Raw genomic sequence first — 9,268 nt, forward strand, 5'->3', positions numbered from 1 at the left:
GAACCAACCTGCTTCAATCATTTTCCAAAAACTCACTCATTGGCATTCTTTTAAACTCAGTCAAGAACTCTCAATGAACAAAACCCTGGCCATTGCTTTTCACCATCTTTTCTGCATTTTCTAAACCTAGAGAAACATAGCAGCCAGAACAAAAAACCTCATTCTCATCTTCTTGCATTTTTGCTCGAAGGCCATTTCTGACCAAAAGCTCCAAAGGCCCTCGAATGCTTTTGCTTCCTCCAAGTTCTGACCATCATTTGTAGACTCTTTGAACCACCATTCATCATCTACACAGCCTTTCATTGTTCTGTTTTTCTCAAGAACCAACAATGGCAAAACATGAGCTGAGCATTTTCAAGCATGGTTGAGCTAAAAGGCTTCAAGCATTCAACATTGCCAAGCATAAGGGCCATCTGTTTCAGCACAACAGCACCAAACAATCACTGATTCACATATTTCTTCAAATCCAAGTAAAATCTCGAATCCCTTATTTCTTTAAATGATGATATGTGTCTTGTAACTCTCACCATGCTCATTCCATTACAACTTGAACCATGCTAAATGATCAATCATGCTGTGAGAAATAGGGATTTCATTTTTATGCTTGAATGTGTTTTTTCATCGATTTGCTATAATGCTGTGGTTTTCATGAAAACGATGATTGGAATATGTATGTATGCTGTTAGTTAAGCATGATGGTGTGAGCAATTTCTGTTTATGAGAATGTTGAAAAATTCGATCTGCTGGAAGTGATGAATGCCCTGCTGTTTTGCTATCTTAATCTGTCCAGAAATCCACATTGATTCGTGTTCTGTTTGTTTGTGTTAGAATGCCACTTGAGTTTTAATGCCATGCTGTTGTTTGTTTTGCTTGTTTTGATTTTCATTGATGATTTTGAGCATGAAGATAAGTTTACCATGGCTGCTAAAACCCTAGGGTTTTGTTAAACCCAGAATTTGAGTTGATTGGCCCGTGCACTGTTCCATTGGCTGAGAGCCAATGAGAACATTTCCTTTGCCTTGCCCAAAACGCAGCACTCTGATAAGTGACTGCAGATATTACAAATTTGCCACTGCGTTGACCCTGTTGACCACTTATGCCATGCAATTTGTTCATGTTTGTTTCAATAATCACTCAACTTCAACAATTCATTTCTCATTCATTATTCATCCAAAAATCATGAGAATTTTTCCATCATCTTCACAAGAATGTCCTCTATTTTATTGTGATTTTTAATTAATTTTCCATTGGCTGGATTTTAATTGATAATTATTTTCTTGACATGTATGCATAATTGATACCTTGTGCCATTCCTTTTGTGAAATTCTCATGATGTATCCAATGGCTCCTAAATTTTTTGTGCTTAAACTAGACACATTCATGGTGATTTTGGTGTAAAGTTTGTGAATTTATCATTTGTGGTTTGTGAGATATGATTTTCTGAATTAGGGTGTGACAATTTGTGTCACACCATTGATGTCCAACTTCATGATTTTCATTACCATGCTTCTTGACCTCCAAATGGATTGAAATTTTGCATGAGCCTACTCTTGTATGTCTAGTTTACATGTGAATTTTCTTGGATTATTTTGAACTATTTTCCATTTGTTTGAGATTTTTCTTCCCTGCCTAGACAAATGTTGACCTTGTGTGATACATGTTCCCATTTCATTTGTGAAATTCTCATACTTTATTAGATGGACATGAAATTTTGCATGAGATAACTAGACATCCTCATCTTTGCCATGGCTTTAGTCCCATTCATTTATCATACACCATTCTTGACTTATGATTTTTCTAAGTTGATGCATGTTTGGTTGACTTCTTTGAGCATGTTCAAAATTGCTTTGACTTTCTGATTTTCATTGACTTCCTTCCACTTGTCCAAATGAGATGAAATTTTACATGCTCACCATGCTATGTGTTAGGATTGATCATGATTTATTTGGTGATTTTTGGAAATGTTTAGGATTGCTTTTGAGTTAAGTCTTGCTGTTGACTTCTATGAGCTTCTAAATGCCATGTCTTGACTTCTTTTGTTCATGAAATGATGATGATGATTGATATGAATGTGAACCCGATTGGTTTTGTTTCTTGAATGTTTAAACTTGACTTTGATTGGATATCCCTTGCTGTTTTGACTTTCTCATTCACTTTTGACCCTAGGCTTGCCCTAGTGGTCCTGCTACTCACCTTTGAGTTTGTGTTTTCAGGTTGACCATCAAATGGCCATTGAGACCAATTCTTTTGATTGAGCTTGCTTAGATACCATTGTCTAACTTGTTTGTTTTGTAGGTGGCTTGGCTCACATGCCATAAGCCTTGTGCCTAGCACATCCATATGCCTCCAATTAACTGTTGGTGTCTGTTTCTGTTTGTTTTGTTTGAAGTTGCATGCTAACATCTGCTTGACTGTTTCAGGTGCTTTAGTTTCTTAGTTCCTTGTGAACTTTTTGCTTTGCTTTGCTTGTATAAGCAATTTGCATTGAGGTATGTCTCTTCCACTTCATGTAGTCTGGAAGACCTGGCCTGTTACTTGGCCAGGCAACTGTCTGAAGTCCTCCTTAAGAGGCAACGTTTGTGACTGTTTACTTTTGTCCTTGCATAGAGTCAAAGACCTCCTAAGTGAAGAGGCAATTGGTGGAAGGTAGGGATATGCAATCTATCCCCCACTATTCAGTGTGTCATCTGTTTTGCTCACACCACTGTGTTGATGCATTGCAGATACAAACCCAAGATCTTGTGCAATTGCACAGTTGAGTCAGTTTTAAATGTGTAGAAGGGTTCCCACTTTCTGAACCCACACATTCTTGTCTTGAGCTCTCCCAGGCCAGGGATAAGAGCTGTGAAGTCTTATCTTCACTCACCTTTCATCTGCTTCACCTTAGCCCCTCAATGGCAAGGTTAAGAGCACACTTACCCTATTCTAGTTGGCCCTAGTGCCTAACCCTTGATGTTTGAGCCCCCTTGTTGGTGTGTTTATTTCATGCTGTATGTGCTTCATGTGAGTGCCTGTTTGCTTTGCCTCTTTAGGTTTTAGCTTAGTCTTGCCCTTGTGCAAGATAGGTTGTGCTTGACTTGCCCTTGTGCAAAGTCAATTCTGTGTGGCTTGCTTCCTGTGTGAGCCATGCTTAGAGTTGTTTAGCCGAACTACGGCAACTCTGATTCTCATGTTCAGGTGAGATACGTAGGCGCGAGACGCGATGTCTTGTCGAGTTTGACTAACCACTAACGCTAATTCTTTTCTCTCACCCCTGTTGTGATTGAGATATCCCCTTTCTCTTGCCCTAGTTGCAATCGAGACTTTGCTTTTTCCTGTGGCTTGCTCCCTGTGTGAGCCATACTTAGGATAGGTTGGCCCTTGTGCCATTTAGCTAGAAACCTTAACTTAGGGATGATTCGCATGATAACATCTAGGCTCGAGTCGTAGTCTCCCTAGTTGTGTCTCCCTCTGTTATCTGGTTAGGCTAGTCCTTTATCCCTGCGTAGGGGAACTACATCGCCCTGATCTTCATACCAGATGAAGTATGTAGGCAGGAGATTGAGCTGATCTCTCCGGGCGCCCTTTTTCTTTTTTGTGTGTGTTTGACAGTTATAGGCTGAGTCCCCGACTCCCTATTAACTTGTTGTGCTGTTGTGTGCTTGGAAGCTGATGTAAGTCCATCGAGTGGCAGTTAGGTTCCAGTGTGCGTGTGTTTGGTTCGGATGCTGATGTAAGCCCAGTGATTGGCATTCAGGCTCCACGTTTGCCTTTGCCTGTGTTTGTTTGGGTGCGTGTCGGCCGAGCTACGAATGCTCTGATTCTTCTTTCGTCCAAGAAGATACGTATGCATAGGATGCGATGTCCTAGCGAGCATGTGTCGTTTCCCCAGTCCGAACTACTTCGACTCTGATGTCTATGCCTGATAGACTAAGTAGGCCCAGGATGCGACGTCCTGCCGAGTCAGTTTCAGTCAGTTTCTTGTGTCTCTTTCAGCCAGTGTGTGTGAGTTTGAGCAGTGTTTAGCAACCATCTATCCTTCCTTTTGTGCGTGGATCCCGTCGAGTACGACGGATGCGTAGGGGTGCTAATACCTTCCCTTCGCATAACCGACTCCCGAACCCATTCTCTTTGGTCGCGAGACCATGTCTTTTCCAGGTTTACTCTGAGCGTTTCCTTTCCCTCTTTTGGGATAAATAACGCACGGTGGCGGCTCTGTTGTTCTTTCTTTCCCGCCGGTTTTTCGCGTGATGCGACACACGCCAACGCTGAGCATACTCCTTATAGGTCTCATTGGATTTCTACACTTGATTCTGTAACTACAGCCTTGTTAGTGCCATATCAAGATTATACTTGTACTGTTTTAGAAATGCTTCAGATAAATCTCTCTAGGGCCTAATCTTGGTGAGTTCCAAACCCATGTACCAGTCCAGAGAAGCTCCAGACAAACTGTCTTGGAAGCAATGGATCAACAAGTCATCATTGTCAATTTACGATGCCATCTTTCTACAATACATTATGATGTGACTTCGAGGATCACTTAGACCTTTGTACTTCGGTAGGTCTAGCACCTTGAATTTCTATGGAAGCACCACGTTCTGAACTAGACAAAGATCCCGGGCATCAATACCGAAAGCTGAGAAACCCTCAATAGCCCTTATTCTGTCATCTAAGAACTGATAATCCGCCGGCCTGGCCGGATCAACAACAAGGAGAGCGACCTGACTGGCTGGTCGAGAAGTTTCTGGATCTATGGCCTGAACAAGAACATTCTAAGGAGCAAACAACATTTGTAGTGGGTAGGAGAAACCAGGAGGTACTGTTTGAGCAGCATGCACCATGTGAGGATACTGTCCTCCAGCCTGAGCATAAGGGGCCTGAGGTGCCCCAGTTTGCACATACTGGAGTGCAGGATTGGTAGGTGCAAAAGCCAACATAGGCATAGAAGTTGTCCTAGGGTAACTGAACGGAGAAGCTTGGAACTGGTTCGTGTTCGCAGGTTGAGCAGCCTGAGCAGGAACCTGAAAGTGGAGACGCGAGCCTCAGTATTCGTCTTCGTTGTCAGGAGTTTCATTGGGAACCTGACCTTGATTGTCCTAAGGGTTGGTAGCATCAACTAGAGGAGTATGGGAAGTGGGTACACCCCAGGGGGAAACAACATTTCCAGTAGCAGTTGGGTTGGTGAGAGTCTGATGAGGGAAGAAAGCACCCTTATTGGGGAAGTGAGCAGCAAAGTTCTAGGGAATTCCCCAGGGATAGGTAGCAGTAAGCCTATTTAAATCAGCAGGGACCGACTGACGGTTCCCAGTAGTTGGTACTATAGTCTCCGTCGAAGTTTCGACGGTAGCGCCAACAACAACAGTAGGATTGGTCACCCCAACAACATGGGTGACATTGGTAGCATCAGGGTTAGCAGAGGTAGAACTCCTCTGAGTTTGGAGGAGCTCCAAGATGGTATCCATGATCCCTTGAAAGAGGTCCATTCTACCCTGGACTTGGGCGAGAGATTTACGGACATGATCGCGACTTAGTAAGTCCATGAGAATCGTGACTGCAAGTGCACAGTCCTATCGCGTAGTTTTAAAGACTATCGAACCCACAAGGACTAATAATCGAATGTATCATGGTCTAATATTGCTATGTAAATCTAAAGCTGATGATTATTCTAAGATTGGAGGGATGAAGAGAAATAACTACATGTAAATAGAATATTAATAAAGATATGAGATATAGGGGATATCAGTATGTAACACATCAAACTTCGGGGATTCGATAGATAATTGGTGTAATCTTATTGGTTAAAATATTATTTAGTAGAAATTATTTATAAAAAGGACCTAGTCTCACACTCTCGTTTTTATTGACTCTGATCATACTCCTAAACCAGAATGCTTGGCTCTCGCGGTCTCATTTTGAATTTAAAAGTATTTTTTGAATATAAATAAAGTCTAATTAATCCTAAAGCACTCTCGTTGTGTTTAGGATTAATGTCTAGTTTCAGCTATCTGGTTAAAATCTCAAACTCTCGTTCTTGTTGACTGTAACCTTAGTTTGTTTTGTACTCTCGTACGAAAAACAGTTTGATTAAAATAAGAAGCTAAAACTGGAAAAATAATTTTTATAAAAACTAACACCAATTATTTATTGAATCCCGTCGTTTCGACGGTCTTTACATACTGATACCTAAGGGTTTAGCCGGACATGGATCCGGTAACAAACATGGTATCTGGGAAATTAAACCTGTAATAAGGCATAAATAAATAAATAAAACAGTAATCAAAATAAAACCTGGATTGCGAATTAAGAACTGGAACTGAATCTTGATTCTCCGATTAAAATAATTCCGACAGGCTTTGGCAATGAATAATCCTTATAATTGAATCCCAAATGCGTAAATAATAAACTGCAATAGTCCCCGATGTGGAGAAACTATCACTTTTACAAAGTAAGAAAACTGCCTAGAAAACTAAAGGAAAATAAATGCTGAAAAAATAATCGTCGCTTGAAAACTGGAAGAAGAGAGAGACCTGCGAGTCTGAGAGGTCTCCTTTTATATAGTTTTCACAATCCCTTAGTTGTAGAAAGGTAGGTAGATTCATGGCTTAAAAGGTGGAGAAAAAGATGGAAGACTAGGTTGTGGTGGTTGCCACAACCCTAGCCTTTGAATGAGTGGCGGGCGCCACATTTTTAGCAACTGAACACCACTTCTTAAGGCTTGGTGGCGGGCGCCACCTATTCCTTGAGCCAATGTGGCGGGCGCCACACTCCCTAGATAATGGGCGCCACAAGCCCATTTGCTTTGGTGGCCCATTATCTCTATAAAAGCTTCATTTTCTTCTCTTTTTCTTTCCTTTTTGTTATTTTCCATTTTGCTTGCGGTAAACCTTTTAATCGATAAATACCTGCAATAAATATAAGATATTGCATAATAATAAGCGTTAATCAAGTAAAAAGCAGTGCATATGGAGCCAAAAATACGATACATTTTCGCGTTATCAAACTCCCCCATACTTAAACCTTTGCTTGTCCTTAAGCAAATGTCGCGTACATAGAAAGTTTTGTAAAATATTTGCAACATACCTTATCAAGACTCGTAGAAAACACAGTTGCATTCTGATACTCATTCTAGTCTATAAACTTTACTTTGGTTCAAAATTGTATTAACAGGTACTCACTTCCATACTAAGGGTATCGTTGGAACACATAGTCGGAATGTTGCAACCATAAGTCTCCCTTCTATACAAACCAATCCGAGTCATGTTGTCATGCCTAAGCCTACTTTACTAAACCTTCTTTTTTTATCCTTTTTCGTTCTGGCGTAATCACATTAAGCCCATTATCCTTTCACATTCATAGCAAGATAGTCTGTTAGTGACTATGATCTCATCATCATTTCTTTCTTTCTTTTTCGCACTTTGGCTCAAATAACACTTGAAGATGATTATACCGTTGGGCTAAATGACCGGGTGAGGGTCACCTATCTTAGAAGGAACAACATTTTTCATACATTTCGTAATCTTTTCTTCTTTTAAGACTGAAATCATACACTTATTTGCATCGACTGCTTGTGTAGTGTGTGCTTAGGATGGTGCTGACTGCTAGATAAACTACTTAAGGAAATATTAAAGGATAGAATTTAAGGCTATGACATGACAAGTACTCAAATCGATCTTATACTTGGGAGATTTAAGGTGTTAAAACGATACCGATCTTATAAAGTTTTTCCAAATCTCTACAATTCAACCTCTGTTTGATTTATAGGTTAGAATTTTCAAATGGTGTACTGTATCTCTAAGTCTAGATTTTTGCGAAAACTTTGTATGGCTTAAGGAAATAGGAGAATTAGTAAATAACGGAAACCACGCATAAAGACTCGACAACACATTGATATTAAACTCGACTAACACTTTAACAAAAATTAAAATAACCAAACAAAAAATAAAATAACTAAAGGAAATAACAATAATTTAAATCTAACTAGAAAGCGGTAAATAAAAAGCGGTAAAACTTCATCCCCCATACTTAAATCTTGCATTGTTCCCAATGCAACGACATAAGATAGGAAAGAAAGATAGAACCTGGGTATCCTGCTACTGGCGCCTTCAACCACATGTACGTGCACGTCCAGCGTTTCCTAGCTGGTGAGGTGGTGTGTAGTTCTGGAGATCTTCCACACGCATTGTCAATGTTGCCATTTCATCGATCAAGCCATACATGTTCTGTTCGATTCCGAAGGCGTAGTCGTGCTGATCATGCTGCATTTTATGAAGGATTTGTATCATTTCAGTTTGCTGAGCTTCCATGTTTTGGATCTGTAGGTCGCGCTGAGCGTCTAATTCCCTACGCCGCAGCAGTTCAACATATATCTCATCAAGAGTGGCTGGTGCCACATTTCTTCTTGGTCTTTGACTAGAAGATGTACCTACAACATTTTTAAAGGACATGTGTGTGGTGTGTGGGTCAGTAGCGGGAGCAGTTTGCTCCGGAATATGATCCTCATCGGTGTCCCCGCCAGCAGCTACATTCTCAGGAATGTGCACGGGGACTTGGTTAGGCACCAGATCATTAGTATAACAATAATTATCCGGGTTGCGCACATCTGTGAGATTTGGATTTGGGAGGATAAAATCTTGTAACACATTATTAGCAATTATTAAATTAAATTTACCGTCACTCATTCATTTTACTAGTTTCATGCTCCTGGCCATGTCAATGTCAATGGCATGATGCGGGAGCGGGGTTAGCCTGGAGAATTTTTCTTTGAGTCCTAGGACTCTGGCTATGGAGGTTATTAAACCTCCAAAAGTAATCGGCCCTCGCTTCGCATGACAATGGCCTGCATGTGAGATAGCATAAAAGGGACATGTAATACCCCAAAATTTACCCTTCATTTTTCTTGGAAGCATGGGATTTTGTTTCACATTTCATTAGCATCATACTAGGTCATACTCATTGCATACTGCATTAGTGACTTGGAAATCAGAGTTCAATTGATCACTCCTTAACAGAAGGAGCCCACACAAAGCAAAATTGAGCATTGGACTTCATTCTCCAAATATACAAGTCTCAAAGGTCTCAAGGTGGTCCAGATATCTTATTGTGGTCCACAGTTCATCAGTGAAAGATCCAGAGCTATCAGAGTGTGCATCTGGATTTAATTAGGAAGCTAGGGTTTCATGGCTATCTGCAACAGGAAATCTTTGGTTGGAAGTAGAGGGGGTCATTCATGTCATGATTAGGGAGGCATCTTGGTCTAGGAAGATTCACAATTATCTCAGGAAGATCCATT

Source organism: Lathyrus oleraceus, chromosome 3 (assembly GCF_024323335.1).
Source record: "Lathyrus oleraceus cultivar Zhongwan6 chromosome 3, CAAS_Psat_ZW6_1.0, whole genome shotgun sequence".
In the NCBI taxonomy this organism is placed as follows: domain Eukaryota; kingdom Viridiplantae; phylum Streptophyta; class Magnoliopsida; order Fabales; family Fabaceae; genus Lathyrus; species Lathyrus oleraceus.